The sequence below is a fragment of the Hermetia illucens genome, chromosome 1 (genome assembly GCF_905115235.1).
Source record: "Hermetia illucens chromosome 1, iHerIll2.2.curated.20191125, whole genome shotgun sequence".
In the NCBI taxonomy this organism is placed as follows: Eukaryota; Metazoa; Arthropoda; class Insecta; order Diptera; family Stratiomyidae; genus Hermetia; species Hermetia illucens.
Window position 1 is genome coordinate 149,342,880 of NC_051849.1, and position 16,177 is coordinate 149,359,056.

General features: G+C 43.2%; 1 protein-coding gene across 1 annotated transcript in view; it reads right to left on the bottom strand.

Moving 5' to 3' along the window:
* Window positions 1–16,177, bottom strand: part of LOC119646448 (probable serine/threonine-protein kinase SIK1B) — a 93,654-nt gene that overhangs the window by 49,274 nt on the left and 28,203 nt on the right. Inside the window, exon 2 of the mRNA XM_038046900.1 lies at window positions 6,810–6,909. The gene's annotated coding sequence lies outside the window, so the exon portion shown is untranslated. The remainder of the gene's footprint in view (window positions 1–6,809; window positions 6,910–16,177) is intronic.

Here is a 16,177-nt window from a genome sequence, read left to right on the forward strand (position 1 = left end):
ATAGAAATTTGCGATAATTGATTTAATAAATCCCTACGCTATGAGGAGAAAAGAGGAGGAGTACAACTAAAGAAACGTTCCAAGCAACGAAGGAGATTCTCTGGGGGCCACGCTACGAAATCAATTTGTCAAATGGTATAGAAAATTCGTGATCATCAACGGCGCAACGACCGGTATCCGGTCTAGGCCTGCCTTAATAAGGAACCCCAGGCACCCCAGGCACCCCAGTTTTGCGCGGGCGTCCACCAATTCAATATCCCTAAAAGCTGTCTGGCGTCCTGACCTACGCCATCGCTCCATCTTAGGCAGGGTCTGCCTCGTCATCTTTTTCTACCATAGATATCGCCCTTATAGACTTTCCGGGCTGGATCATCCTCATCCATACGGATTAAGTGACCCCCCCACCGAAATCTATTGAGCCGGATTTTATCCACAACCGGACGGTCATGGTATCGCTCATAGATTTCGTCGTTATGTAGGCTACGGAATCGTCCATCCTCAAGTAGGTGGCCAAAAATTCATCGGAAGATGAACGTGGCCAAAAGTTCGTGCTTGAGCTTTGACCCTATGGTGAAAGGTTTCGAGCGGAACAGTTTTTATAAGCTGAAATAGGCTCTGTTGGCTGTCAACACCCGTGCGCGGATTTCATCGTCATAGCTCTTATCGGTTGTGATTTTCGACCCAAGATAGGAAAAATTATCAACGGTCTCAAAGTTGTAGTCTCCAATCTTTATTCTTCCCGTTTGATCAGTATGATTTGATGTTGTCGGTTGGTTGGATTAGAAAATTGGTAATAAATTATCAATAAAAAGTTTACGTGAACGTCACCATGTAGGTTTGCGCTTGTCAAGGAGAAGGATGAACCCAGGGTAGTAGTTTATATTATTTCATTAAAGTTCGGGGTCTTAAGTAGCAAATGGGTAGGAAAAAAAATTTACATTAGGTCTTTGCAGAGCCAAAACAGTAGAGAGTTTTGGCAGACTTCAATGTTTTCTTCGAAGCACACAGAAAATACCATTGTCAGTTACGAAATAAGTGTCTTAAATTGGAAAGAATCTAACATTCAACAGTACCAGCATCGCGACTTAAAACGCTTACAAGTGTTGTCCAAACAAATTAGTGCGAGGAGTTCTTAGCAAATAACGTCGAAAAAGAATGTCCTTGGCTGCCAATTCGCAAATTAAAGCGTGTAAACAAAAATGGGAAAATGCTCGAAGGAGCTTTCAGTAAAGTCAAGAGAAAGCTGAATATTTAAGGAAGGAAGTCGGCATGATTCGGAATTTCCTATTAGGGGTGCAAAGGGATTGGAACAAGAACGAGGGGATGCAGGCTTCTTTCGCATTTGTTGGATGTTCATTCCTCCGCCGCGAGGAGCTTCCGCACGTGGTGGCAACGCATTCGAATCCCCCAAGACTTCTAAAACAATTAGCCAATTATGCAGACTTTAGCGCACCCACAGACAAAGTGAGTTCCGAATTGAAAGGCCAGAAGATTTCCAATTGGCATCAGCAAAGATGAAATGTAAATATTCGCGAAATGGAAATAAATTGAAAATTTTGTTTGAAATGAAATTGTTTAATTAGAAAAAGGTCATTTTTTTAGAATGTCCATTAAAAGTCTGGCTTTTATTTTAATTGGAATTTTTCGAACTTGTTGTTGGGAATTAATTAGATGAGAGAAATAATGATTACTTTGGATTTCATCCCAAAGTTTATTTATACAAAAATTCTTCGTTGCCTCAGGGAAAGAATGGGGAAGGATTATTATTCGGGAATATTGGGGAATGGCTTTTTGATGGATTGTTGCCGAAAATAATGTTTTTATATACTTAGTAAAATATCTTTTTTCGGAGAAATATGTATATTCCTCAGAAAAAGTTACCTCTACAATGCCCTTTGAGAGGAAGATGAGTAGGAGCACTTATTTAATTTTCAGAGGGCTCTTTCTTATGTACATACAATAAAGTTGAAGCGATGTTTATTGCCCTTGAGATTGGAGATAAATTACAGAATCTATGAGTTTATTTGACTGGCAGGGTATGGGATGAGTTGTGAAATTTGAAGAACTTGCAGGAGAAGTAAGGCTGTGGACAGAACTCAACTATAGCGTTAGAAAATACATACATGAATAGTACACAAATATGGAGAAGTATTATTGACCCTTTTATTACGCCATTCCGTTCAGTCACGCGAAAACCAGAGCTAATGGTGGATCCAAAAAGGCAATGTAAAGTGCTTTAGATAGAGCCCTGAAAATACTGTCAAACTATTGTTGTGTTCGCTGAGAAAGTTATGATATTTCTTCAAAAGTTGTGGATGGACCTTGTTTCTATATCAAATACAGACTATGCGGAACTTTCTCGCTTCAAAAAAACCATCTTCAACCACGAAAACCACCCCCTACTGCCCTCTTGCATGCGCAACTATTGTTAAGTATTATATCGCGGGGCGGACATGGCTCTAGCGTTTCTTTTCGCCCGTCGATTGCATTCACAACCGCGCCTTTCTCGCCTCCTTTGCCTCTCTCAATCTGCACTGAATCTGTCCCACTGTGAATTCCAGTTCTATTGGCACGTAATCAATATTCCTATTCGACTTTCCGGGGATATGTCTCGTCCAGACTCTTCCTCTCCTCTGCGAATTTAGGACAATGGGAGAAGAAATAATCCGAAATAAGGTCGCAACTACCACAGTTAGGTGGATTGTCCAGTTTAAACCTATACAACTGTCTACAGCATCTGCATGAGCTCCTAGCTTATCTCACCAGCCCTTTTTTGCGTCCGCATTTGGATGGATCCATCGACCTTCTCCGTCCTTTCCTACAGATGTTGCCACCTGCTCAATTATTCGTCTTTCGGGCATTGTTCAGTCCACCAGTCCACCACAGGAAAAACCGAGCTCATCATAAATGCGTCCCAAATGGTCAGCCAAAATGCTGATCGGTATTATTGTGACTATCGCATAGGTCGGTTAGTCTGAGACGGCCCTACAACTGCAGCTCCAATAAACTGTCATCACTGGAGCATTGCGTGTGTAGTTCCCCAAACTGGTGTTGCGTAGAGAAGTATAGAGCTCACCGCTCTAGCTATAAGCACCCTACGTGTGCGTAGCTGTCCTTCATCATTTAGCATTATTCTTGCAAGGATCAGGTTGGCATTGAACTCCTTAAGCAAGAATGTTGGAAGCTTCGCCATATTTACATGGCATGCTGATGCCATGACCAGGAAAAAGAAGAGGGTTTAAGGCATCGTATTATATTTTGTACTGTTCTCAGTAAAAGAAAACAAAAAGATGCTGAGATCAGGGAAAAAGACAAATAAAGTATAGTTGAAAGTATTCCACTATGCTAAATCCTATCTCCCGCGACAAGCCGACCAAGATAATGCATCAAAACGAAATGATCGTGTTGAGCTCTAAGCATTGGAAAAATGTTTATCTTAGTCGAAACGGCAAGGCAGGCCCCGATCCTGTCGAGAAAACGGTAAGGGTTCCTAACGCATTAGTCTGAGAAAAATAAGCATCTGCATGCTAAATATTGACATCCTCAGTGGAAAGACGGAGGAATACACAAGGACCCTCCGGTGGCGAGCGTTTAGTCGATTTTGCGGACATCCATGACCTTGTACTTATGAATATATGGTTTATCAAACGGTTAGTTCATCTTCCTAAATTCTGTAATGGGAACAGTAAAATGCAAATCGACTATATTCGCATAAGACAATGACATTTTACCACCGTAACTGGGCACAAAGCTTTTACCTATGAGACCATCCAATTGGCAAACTTGCAAAAATGCCAATCGGGAGGTAAAGAAAGCGATCACTGTTACCCGAGCCGTCCATTACAAAGATCTTTACAATAAACTAGATACTCGGCACAACTAGACAGATTTGCATCGACTTGTCAAATGCCGACACGAACGCTCGTAAGTTGTCGAACACGTCTGTTGCGTTAATGGCAAGAACGGAACTTTGCTTATTGACCGACGAGCCGTGGCGGATAGATGTCGGGAATATTTCGAGCAGATTTCAATGGAAGAATTTATTCATTATCCACTTCCACGACTGAAGTCGTGAAGACAATAAACGAATGAAATCGGGGAAAACAACAGGACCTGGCGGCATCGCATGTACTATAAGTTCTGGAAGGCGAAGGGCTGGGACTTAATATTGACTCAGAGAATTTACATTGCATTCCTGGATCTGGAGAGAACGTTTGACCGTGTGCCACATAGATTCATCTGGTATGCTCCGCGACAAAATCTAGTGCCAAAAGACCTCGTCCGCCGGGTTAAATTGGTCCACCGCGATTCAAAAAGTAAAGTTCGAAGTGTCGCGGGTGTATCAAAACCGCTTCGTGTCTTGTTGGTGTTTATCAAAGAAGCCTTCTCACCATTCTTCATTGTTCTTGTTATGGACATTGTCTCACGGAACATACAACGTCCGGTGCCCTATACACTGCTTTATGCAGATGATGTTTCCTTAGCTTAAATATCTCGGATGAATATCATCAGCTAATGGAGAACTGCGTTATGAAATCGCTTCATGCACAAGATGTTGCGTTGGACTAGCGACGTAATGCGATGAACATCGAAGTCCATGGTAAGCGACCAAAAGGTCGGCCGAAACAATGGTGACTTGGTGTACTGGACGTTTGAGAGCGTCACGACTGCACCCAGATCAGACCTTTGATAGAGCAAAATGGTGCAACTTATCAGGACGAGTCGATCCCGCTTGTGAACAGGACAAAGGCTAATGAAAAAGAAAAAGGAGAAAAATGCAATCATATTGGATATTCTGCCTGAAGTCCACCATCTTTACATCAGTCCAAGGTTCCTTATAGCTAGTTTTGATGATGTGGTTTCCGATTCTGAGGCGAGCAGTCATGATAAGCACCGCCTCTGTTTTGTCCACCGCCAGTCAAAGACAAAACATTCAGCCACTTCTTTCTAGCATTTATTGCTTCGGATGAATACAACTCCATATGCCAGACTGTTTCGCAACAACAATCACAGCTACGTCATTTTCGTGGCCCCGCTAATTAGCGGAAAGTTGAAAATATCGTTATACATGATCATTCACAGTTCCGCTGACAGTGCATTCCCTTACTCCATTGTCTGTGTGGCACAAAAGCCTTCTTCCTGTAAAAGATCCTCTCTAACCAGAAGCAATTTGTTGCCTCTCTAGTCAGGAATAATTTGTTGGTTGACATGGGAAGGGTAGTACCACCAAATATTGCGCAGTGGCCTTGGCAAACATGATGCCGAATGTGAGATGGCCGCGGTATACTTATAGGTTGCTCATAGTGAAGGTGGTGAGCTCGATCTTGCTCTATGCAGTTCCAGTTTGAGGAAAGGCATTACTTTGCAGACTTCAATTAATATTCATAAACTGGGTACAGTCTACGGAAGGACAATCCCAAGAGGGTGTTCTGCTTTCGGGACTGTCTTAGATGGTGTAGCATTCGTCATCTTGGGAATGATGCTGATTGACATCTTGGCAGATAAGATGACGAACATATACAATTTGAAGTCAATTTCTTCCTTATCACAGACGAAGAAAGCTTAGAGAGAGAGATAGAGAGGTCTATAAATAGATAGCAAGAGCGTAGTATTGCTTAGGAAAGGTGGTTGAAGAGATGGCATGAAGATATCAAATAAAATCTTACCCTGTTTCCCAGGTTTGAACTGGATACTTCATGGAATTGTTCAAATTGCCATGAAATCCCAGATGACCCACTGTACACATTTTTCTACTGTTCAAGATTCGTGAAAGAAAGGCGGAACTTAGGGGAGATTCTAGGGGAGCTGCTGATACCAGAAGATTTTATGTGGAGAATGATAGCAGCTTCATGATCGGATCGATTCAGAGGGAACTGTGAAAGGCAGAGAAGACCAGGAAGGCACGGTTACGTACGCCGTCAAGAGAAGAAAGGAGACCAAGCTAGAATGAACTAACTCTGCCCCGTGATGTAATACTTTATGGTGGTGGCGGGGTATGGAGGGAGTCAGGGGTGGTTTTAGTGGGTAAAGATTCCACACAATGTCGTGTCCGTATCTTTTGCAGCTTTTCAGCTCCTGAAGACAGACAGATAGACAGTACTACTTTTAGTTGTTTGAAGGGACATTTTAAAGGAAAACTTCAGTTTCTGTGTTTTGATATTTCCTTAGTGCTCCCAGAGAAATTCAGGAATCTATCAATTCATTTTTTCCTTACTCGTATAAAGGAATGTATTCCAGGCATAGGTTGGCGTCATTCCATTTCCCATTTGGTGAGATTATTTATTCTAGACTTGTCATGTTGACTTAAATTACTCTTAGGCAATGCGTTTATATAAAATGCCCGTTGAAAGTCCTGTTAAATCGAATACATAGTTTATGGAAAAGTTTGGGTCTAAGTACTGTTAAATTGGAATTTACTTATTCATAGCCATTTGCTGGGAATATGTGATGTTGCTTAAAATTTAATATTACAATTTTCCTCTGTTCCCTTCCTCGCTCATTACCTGGCCATATCGCCAAGGAAACATTTGCCTAATGACTGGATGGTATCACCACCATTTACCTGCATAAATCCCAACATCTTCTTGGGAGGATATAATGTGAGATCTAAATCATGTCTGTAGCTCCCTCGTGGAATCTTAATTGCGGCATATTAGGGTTGAAACGTGTCAAGGGAGAAATGGATATAATTTATATTGTTTGTAATAAATTACCCTAAGAAAACTGAGGAAGCAACAAAAGCACTCAAAGTCCTAGTTCAACCATATTTACACACTCATACAAATGGATACTATCAAATTCTTACTCACCTCGGGTCAATTGATGTACGGCCAATTTTACTTTTGAGAAGTTTCCACGTCCGATATCGCCACAAAATCTGTAGAGACCGACTCGTCTGCCCAAAGCGACCTGTTGCCGCAGGAATCGAAAACGAAAAAAGGATACAAGAAAATTAGAAACTTACTAGACCAGGAAATGGAAGTAGAGTCAATTTTTACGATTAGAATTCTTTATGCGTGCAGAAAGCCACAAAATAGCTCACTTTGGGTTGTGGTTTCGCTAGGTATCACCTTCGCCTTCGGATATTTTATTATCAGTCCTTAATAACCGCACGGCGATAAGTCTGGGCTAACAGGATAATGAATAACGAATGACCGATAGTCGCTTTTGGGATTTCACCTTTTTTGTGTAAACTTGGGACTCATTTATTATGAATTCGATCCAATTAATTTGAGGCAAAGGGCTGGGTAATGGATGGGTGGGTTTTCTTCTTGGAAGCGGGAGTATCTCAAGTGAATTTATATCTAAGAGAAAGGACGAATGTTGAGGTGGTTTCAGTTTGTTTAGGGATTGGGAGTTTCTTTTTTGCACGAAGTCAAGACGAGGAGGGTCCTGTTTATAAGCCCAATCGTAATACAGTTGATTGTGGCTCTAAACTCAATTTTGTTGTTGATGTGAATCCTTAATCGGGTCATTTGAAATTTTGTTCGAAAGATATAAGTAAATTATGTAAGATTTGATAATATATACCATATGCGCGTCTCAAAGGCCAGTATCTATTTGGCAGTATCTATATGGTTATGCAAATTATCTAGAAGTATCTTGAACAAATGGCCTAACTTTCAAAAGCAACAAAAAACAAATGGGGTATAGATATTAAGGAATACTTCAGTATTCAAAACCGGAGAACAATTGTTTTTGCTTGAAGAAGTTGTCTTGTTATCAACATGGCAATTATGCTTTCAAGGATGCACTAATTAGGCTCCAATGATCCTGCCTAACCAGTGTCTATACAGTGGCCAATCTTCCACCAGTGTAGTTTCCATCAGCTGTTACTTGGATAGCCTCTGGGGACCGCACAAGCTGGAGACTTTGTTCTTCGGCCCAGACAGGTAATATTGAGGGCGATTGATGCTGGACTACCTTGAGCAAGAAACGATGGTTGCCCAAGAACTTGTCACAGGCTTAACTGAAATTGAAAGGGGAAGCTCAAAATAACTTGGAATTTGACTGGGCCCGGTTAAATGTCTTCAGGGGTTATCAGATGGGCGAGGAAACCCATCTGCAATTGTAAGAATTCGCAGACGAGGACCTGACCATAACCTAAATATACAAAACAAGAGTTAAGGCTTCATGGCACAGAGTGGATAAATTTCTGAAAGGTTTGTGCTGCATTGCACAGCCCAAAAGTCATTCTAGTGAATTCAAAAAGTTCAAAAGGTGTGCGTATTGTCGTTTTCGGAATGCCTTCGGGATTAACGGACTACGATCCGTAGTGAATTCCGGTATTTTCGAAGAAGTACGCAAATATGTAGGTCGGCAACGTTTTCAGAAGTTATGGAAAGAATCTTGGTGTGTAGTTGAGATTCTTCCTGACGATCTAAGGGAAGTTATGGATTTAATGAAGTATCTGTTGTACAGATCAACCAGCAATCCATAGTGGCGCAGGAAGTTTGTACTTAAGGTGGGAATGCCAATGTCCGCGATAATGAAGTGCCTCGCCACACTCCTAGGCTTATGTTGACCTGCCTATAGTCATACTTATTGATTGACGAAGAATTTCCTGCACGAGTTTTAAGGTATGCGGTATTGTTTATGATTCCGGGATGCGGGGAAAATCGAGAGTTCAGCACCTGTATCGATTAGGTAGTGGCGTCGGGCCATGGTCTCAATTGTCAGGCAACGTGGTGTTGCATTCCGGGTAGCTGTCGCCAATGCTTCTGGTGAGTCTAGTTTTTTGAAAAAGCGCAGCCCAGGGACTTGTACATTTCGAGTCTTTTTTCGCAAACCCTCGGTGGTACCAGACTATCCGACTACCCGATAGACATTTTCGGGAGGCGGATCTAGGCCGTGATCAGCTTCTCTTAGCGAACGAAAAGCACTGATTGTCGCCGCCAATTTAGAAGTGGTGACCATGAACCCTACCACCGTCTGTTACAGCTGTTGTTTTGACGTATCGCGTCACACCTCCCCAAATACAGGTTTCATGTAGCCCTCCTTCTACAATATGTTGGCACTCGTAGTGCCACGGCAGTTATATATAATGTTCAACTTAGTCCGGATCATTTTTTTGTTCCAAATTATTTCTGCCCGATACTTGCCTTCACCATGGCGGTTTGCGTTTTACTTTCTGGGCGGGGGTTCATTTGGTTGATGGGAGAACCGTTTATTCCCTTGGATCGCTGTCGGATTGAGTGATTCAAATACCATAGGAAATACCTATAAAAACTAGTGCGACGGCCACGCCGATAATTCGGAAATGGCGCTTGGTAGACACAATTGTTTCGGCCGGCAGGGGGCCCTATATTAAAATGTTGTCGTATCGCGGAGACCTTTTCCCCGGAATTTTTGTCTTGGTCTCGCCGCTAAAAATATTGTTAGTTTTCTTCGAAATCATGGCCAAACTACTTTTTCCATGCCGTTCACAATTCAGTGCGTTCCTCATGCAAGTTGTTTCACCGCCACAATGGAGGGATCAGCATATCCAGTGGGCGCAGTACCTCAGTTCAGGCTAGTGTGGTATTCAATGCTAGAGATCTACAAATCCTTTTCTTAAGAATTCGTAGCTTGATAGATCACCACCGAGGACAAGGTTACCTGTCGGTAGAGTAGACTCGTTGAGGGACTCAGACAGGAATGCTTTTGGAAATATTAATGCGACAGAATTCGAATTCGTACTCGTAAATACGAATTCGTTTGTATTCACTTTCGGACCTCAGAATATAGCCGTATTCTTGTTCACTTATGTAAATACCGATCCACAATATAAACTATTTTTACCATGCCCGCGGTATTCAATTCAACAGCTGATGTCGCAGGTAAACAAATGATAGCTGTCTGCGTACCTTTTCAGTTGTGTAACTTTTTTCAGCTTTTTTATGACACTCTGTTTCATTCCGCTAAAGTTAAGTTGTTGCTCCTAGGGCAGCGGTGAGGCAGCATCTAATGAGTTGTCTCTATGAACCACTTGGGTCTGGTCTTGGCAGCAACGTTTATAGCTTTGTTTGGAATCTTGTCCACACCTGGAACCGTCTCGTAGCTCCTTTTCGGTAACACCGGAGATCGGCAAAATGTCTTGTTAAAGTATAGCTCGATTTTCCACAAGTTGCGAAAAAGCGGTTGAAATTATTTTGAACAAAAGCCGCAAGCACATCAATTGGTGTGATTTTTGTGAACATATCTTGTGTCCGGAGAGCTCAGTGGTTAGAGCACTAGGATGTCATACGGAAGGTCGCGGTTCAAATCTCACTGGTGGCAGTGGAATTTGCATCGTGATTTGACGTCGGATACCAGTCGACTCAGCTGTGAATGAGTACCTGAGTCAAATCAGGGTAATAATCTCGGGCGAGCGCAATGCTGACACACATTGCATCCTACAGTGTTCTGTAGTGTACCGTTACGGTCTTGAATGAAGTGCTCTAACACACTTCAAGGCCCTGATCCAATATGGATTGTTGCGCCAACGATTATTATTATTATCTTGTAATTAACGCTGTACATATTCACCTTCTTGCGTGTATACGCGATTCTGACATCTAAATTTAATAGTCTATGCATTTGGTTCCCAACTGTGGTGGGAACGTTGTAGTGACATTATAACGTCATATCTCTTAGTTGGTGGTCAAAGGGTAGCATGGGTCCCAGGGCGAAACGTGGATTGGTACCCACGATGGAGCATAAAACCTGGGAAATGCCTGCTGAACCAACACCAACAGCTCTACTACCAAACCCTATCCCACCTCCATGTGGAGCCCTTTCGTAACGAAAAGCTGCAGACGAAGAAGGATGAAGGCGAGTCTCCCGCGCCTAAAAACGGGACAAATTGTACCAACTGGTCCTCCAGGTTGGGGGTTGGGTAGGGCTGACAACCCTACATGGAAAACAACATGTTACGAAGCCACAACAGGAGCCTCGGACAGGACGGACTTTAAAATGACGGACCCGGCAACGACAACGGATTAACGATTTGCGCATTTTCTTATGGAACGTGCGCTCCCTGTACAGAGATGAAGCTGATGAGCACCTAGCCGATACCCTGTCCCAATATAGGGCTGATATAACAGCGTTACAGGAGATGCAATGGACAGGGACCGGTTTTCTGGAGAAGAGCCACTACACCATATTTAATATATCATCCAGTAAACCATGTGCTCGGAGTAGGTTTCTTAGTCAGTCAAAAAATGAGACCTGCTGTTATCGGCTTTGAAAACATAAGCGAACGGTTATGCACTCTGCGCATGCGAGGCAAGTTTAGAAATATAAGCCTCATAAACGTTCACGCCCCTACAGAGGAGACTGCAGAGTCGGAGAAGGATACCTTCTACGAGGCAGTAGAACGAACCCTCGAAGCCTGTCCCAGATATGATATCAAAATCATACTTGGGGGTTTTAACAGCGAAGTAGGGAAGGAGCCCGTATTCAGGCGATACGTTGGCTCCCATAGCTTACACGAAAATACAAATGATAAATACCTGGTTCGCGCGGAAAGTGGTCCACACACATACGTGGGCCTCTCCAGACGGGACCACTTTCAATCAAATTGGCCACGTGTTGATCGAACGCCGCCACCTCTCAGCCTTGATGAATGTCAGAACATATAGGGGGCCAATATAGACTCGGATCACTATCTCGTTGGCATGATGGTACGAACTGGAATGACAATACCACCTAGACCCCTCTGACAATCAGGTGAGAGTGAACACTGAAGCCATCCACAACGCAGTCCTCCGCGACACCTATAAGAGGGAAATGGATGCCGCAATAACTGCAGTCAACAGAGGACCTGGAGATGAAGCATCAACAAATGATCTTCACAATCACCTGAAGAACGTCATCATGGATACGGCCACAAGCATACTTGGTCCCAGCCGCTAAATGAGTCGGAAAGGCTGGTTGACGACGAATGTAAGCTAGCAACGGAACGGAAGAATGCTGCATACCGTGTAATGCTGCATTCTCAAAGAACGCGGGCACGCGCAGAGACTTATCACGAACTCCGTCGAGCGGAGAAGCGACTTCACAGACGGAAAAAGGAAGCCTGGGAGAACCAACAAGTATGTGAACTAGAAAAATACAGGGAGCAACCACACCAGGCGCGGAAGTTTTACCAACAAGTCAGCAGAATGAAGCCTTATACACCTCGATGCTCATCCTGCCAAGACAAAGAGGGAAATCTGATTTCCGACAGAATGGACATATTGGAACGATGGGTTGAGTACTTTAATGAGCTACTGAACAACCAGAACATCGGCGAGTTGGAGGTCCCGCCAACTGAAGACGACGGACAGATACTGCCACCACCAAGTTTAGGAGAAACAGTTCGTGCAATTCATAGGCTTAAAAATCATAAGTCGCCCGGAACCGATGGAATTACAGCCGAATTGGTTAAAAATGGAGGCGACCAGTTACACCAAGTGGTTCATCAACCTGTGCTGAAGGTATGGGACAGCGAATCAATGCCTGACGATTGGCAACGAGGCATTATCTGTCTCATACATAAAATGGGGGATATCACACAGTGCAGAAATTATAGAGGTATCACGTTGCTGAGTACCATCTATAAGATATTCTCCACTATCTTGCTAGGCCGGATAGCCCCATACGCCCAGAATATCATTGGCCCATACCAAAGAGGCTTCACTCCAGGCAAGCGATGGAAAAACTGTTGGAATATGGACAACAGTTGCACCATCTGTTCATCGACTTAAAACCCGCCTATGCTAGCATAGCCAGGGTAAAACTGTACACGGCTATGAGAGAATTCGGTATCCCGACGAAATTAATAAGACTGATTAGGCTGACCCTGACCAATGTGCGAGGCCAGATAAAAGCAGCAGGATCACTCTGAAGACCATTCGACATCAACAACGATCTACGACAAGGGGATACGCTATCATGCGTCCTCTTTAACCTGGCCTTCGAGAAAGTGATCGTGATGCTGAGGCAAATGCAAGAGGTACGATCCTCTTCAAGTGCACCCAACTACTGGCCTATGCTGACGATATCGACATCATGGGAAGAACCACCCGAGACGTACAAAATGCCTTCATCCAGATCGAGCAGGCTGCAGGTGTGGCGAGATCTTGGGCTGCACATCAATGAAGACAAAACAAAATATATGGTGGCAACGTCAGCACCGAAGACGAATCAACCAACAACATCAAACCGCACTGGTCAAACGCGAAGAAGAATAAGGATAGGAGAATACAACTTTGAGACCGTTGACAATTTCTCCTATCTAGGGTCGAAAATCACAACCGATAACAACTACGATAATGAAATCCGCGCACGGTTGTTGTCAGCCAACAGAGCCTATTTCAGCTTACAAACACTGTTCCGCTCGAAACGTCCCACCATAGGGTCAAAGCTCTTACTGTACAAGACTACGATCTTGCCAGTCCTCATGTATTCCTCGGAAACTTGGGTTCTTAGCAAGAAAAATTGCGAACTCTTGGCCGCGTACGAGAGAAGAATCCTCCGAAAAATTTGGCCCCCTATATGAGGATGGACGATTCCGTAGCCTACACAATGACGAAATCTATGAGCGGTACCATGTCCGGTTGTGGATAAAACCCGGCTCAATAGATTACGGTGGGCGGACCACTTAATCCGTATGGATGAGGAGGATCCCACCCGGAAAGTCTATAAGGGCAATATCTATGGTAGAAAAAGAAGACGAGGCAGACCCTGCCTAAGATGGAGCAATGGCGTAGGTCAGGACGCCAGACAGCTTTCAGGGATATCGAATTGGTGGACCCCGGCGCAAAACCGGGATGTCTGGAGTTCCTTATTAAGGCAGGCCTAGACCGGATACCGGTTGTTAGTATCGGTATATCTAGTTTTTAAATGTTACTATATATCATTTTCCAGATTATCGGGTTAGTGGATAATATGGGTTTCGCCGAGACCATTCTACGACCGATGTGATGGTAGTGGTCGTAGATGGAAGGCCGTTGGTAAGTGCTCTACGGTAGCGACGCTTGATGCCTGCAAGGCTTTTAATATGGTGAATTGGGGTTGCTTAGTGGGCACTTTGTGTGTATGTTAGGTATTTAACTTGAAGGTTACCTTTCGTATAGGCTTCCCTGGTATGGGGCGGATAACGACCCGAAGGAATACATTGTGACAGCAAGGATCCAAATCCTGCAGTCATGTACGATGGACTGTTTGGGATTTTGTGGATGCGGGACTGTATGAATTTGAAACCATTTTTTCCTTTTTCTTCTCCAGCCTTTGTTCCGTTTAGTAGCAGCCACAGTTCGTATGCAAGTGAAATTATTAATGAAACCAAAACATGACTACGAATAGTTAAACTGAACATGGCAGACGGGAATACAATATTGTCAAAATCTTGGTTCGGTTGGTAGCTGTGAATCTTAATTCAAAATGGATCATTAGATACCAAGGGGTGATTATTGATGTCAAGTTGAGTTTGAAGGGGTCCTTAGACTATGCCTGATATCGGGTCGTTAAAATATGGTTGGTGGTATATGGTGGCTATAAATAGCAAGTTGCAAGCTTATTGCAGGGGTAGTGAAATACATGCCCTATATGCGGCGCCTTTCTGGGCCAGAGCTAATTGCGATGAGGGTTGCAGAACATACAGAGGTGCTTCAGAAAAGGAGGATGTATCTGTCTGAGTTGATCACGGACTTTTAAAAAGCCACTACAAAAATTGTGGGATAATTTCGGAAAAGGCCGCTGGACTCATAAACTGATTTCCTATATTGATAGAGGAGTCTAGCAATAACAAAGAGAATTTGAATTACTACCCGATATGGTTCCTTACGAGACACGGTGGTTAAAGGAAGTATTTGCATCGCCTTGAATTGTACGAGTGTTCCGACTGTCCCAAATGTACCGCTACATCCGAGTACCCGAAGCATGTTCTGTTCCATTGGCGGATATTCGAGGGTGAAAGGAGGTTGAGCAATGCCCTTAATGTGGTTATCGAATCGCAGACCATTGTCGAGATTACTTCTATGAAGGATCAGTTATCAGGGAATAAGGATTAAAGAATGTGTAGTAACAGCAAACGGAAAAACATTATTTTTACATTTTTATGAAAAAGAATTATCTTAACATTCTGGATTCTTTTTTAAATCTGGAAGCTATAGCTTAGTGAGGTGGTTCTCCGTTGATTCATGGTTTGGTGGAATTTCTCAGCTTCTGAAATTCTGAAGTCTAATGCTTAGTAAGTTATGGTTTTATGGTTACTCCGTCAGTTAATTGCAATTGCAGTTCCAAGGAAAACTTTTGATGACCACATAGCATTCCGGTACTGCCTTCGGCTTCTCTCTCGAGATATATCTTATGATAATACAAGCTGCTTACTTGTGTGCAAGAGAATTTTCTGAAATAGTCATTGCATAGAAATTCTTTCCAAACAAACTTATTTCTTTCTAAAACTTGAGATTTCAGTTAAATTCCGCAGAATTTGTTGACTCACTGTATGCGCTGAACTTGAATAATGTCTGACAAAGCAAAGGGGTTGGAAAAAAATGAGTTGTCGATGTCTTACTGGATTAGCTGTTTGCAATATTGGCCTTTGTTTTAGTGGCTGCAGCGATCTTTTGGCGATAACACCGTTGCAATATACGCTTCACATTGGATAGCACTAGGTTAATTTGGGTTGAGAAAATCGGTGGAGTCGTAGATCCTCTCATGCGGGCCTCATATGTAAGATCTATTGTGATTTCCCTTGCTATTTCTATACAAATAGTATATAAGTGTCTTCAGAGATCCTAAAAATTCCACTTGGCGGTTAAGGAGGAGTTAAAATTACAGAATTTGTATGGTTCCCACTTATTCCTTGGTGGGGTCTAGCGCGCCACCGCTCGTGGTTACCTCAAATGTGGTCCAACTCCCTCATGACTTCCTGAGATGCCTACACTCTCTCTCTGCTTTTCTGCGCCTAGTGAACTTAGCGCGACCCATTCGTCGGCTATCTTGGGAAAGTGGATTCCACTGCATGGTGTAGAGAGCAATGCAATTGCTCCCTCCCCTTAATGTGTGGCCTTCCGCCTTCCCACCACATGTGCTACGCCGAATAAGTCCTTCGTAATAGTGTCAGGCCAGTGTACTCCGATAATACGTCACAGATACGTGTTGACGAAGGCTTAGAGCCTTTATGTGACAGTACAGATCACTTTCCTCATGCTACCCTAATATAACAACA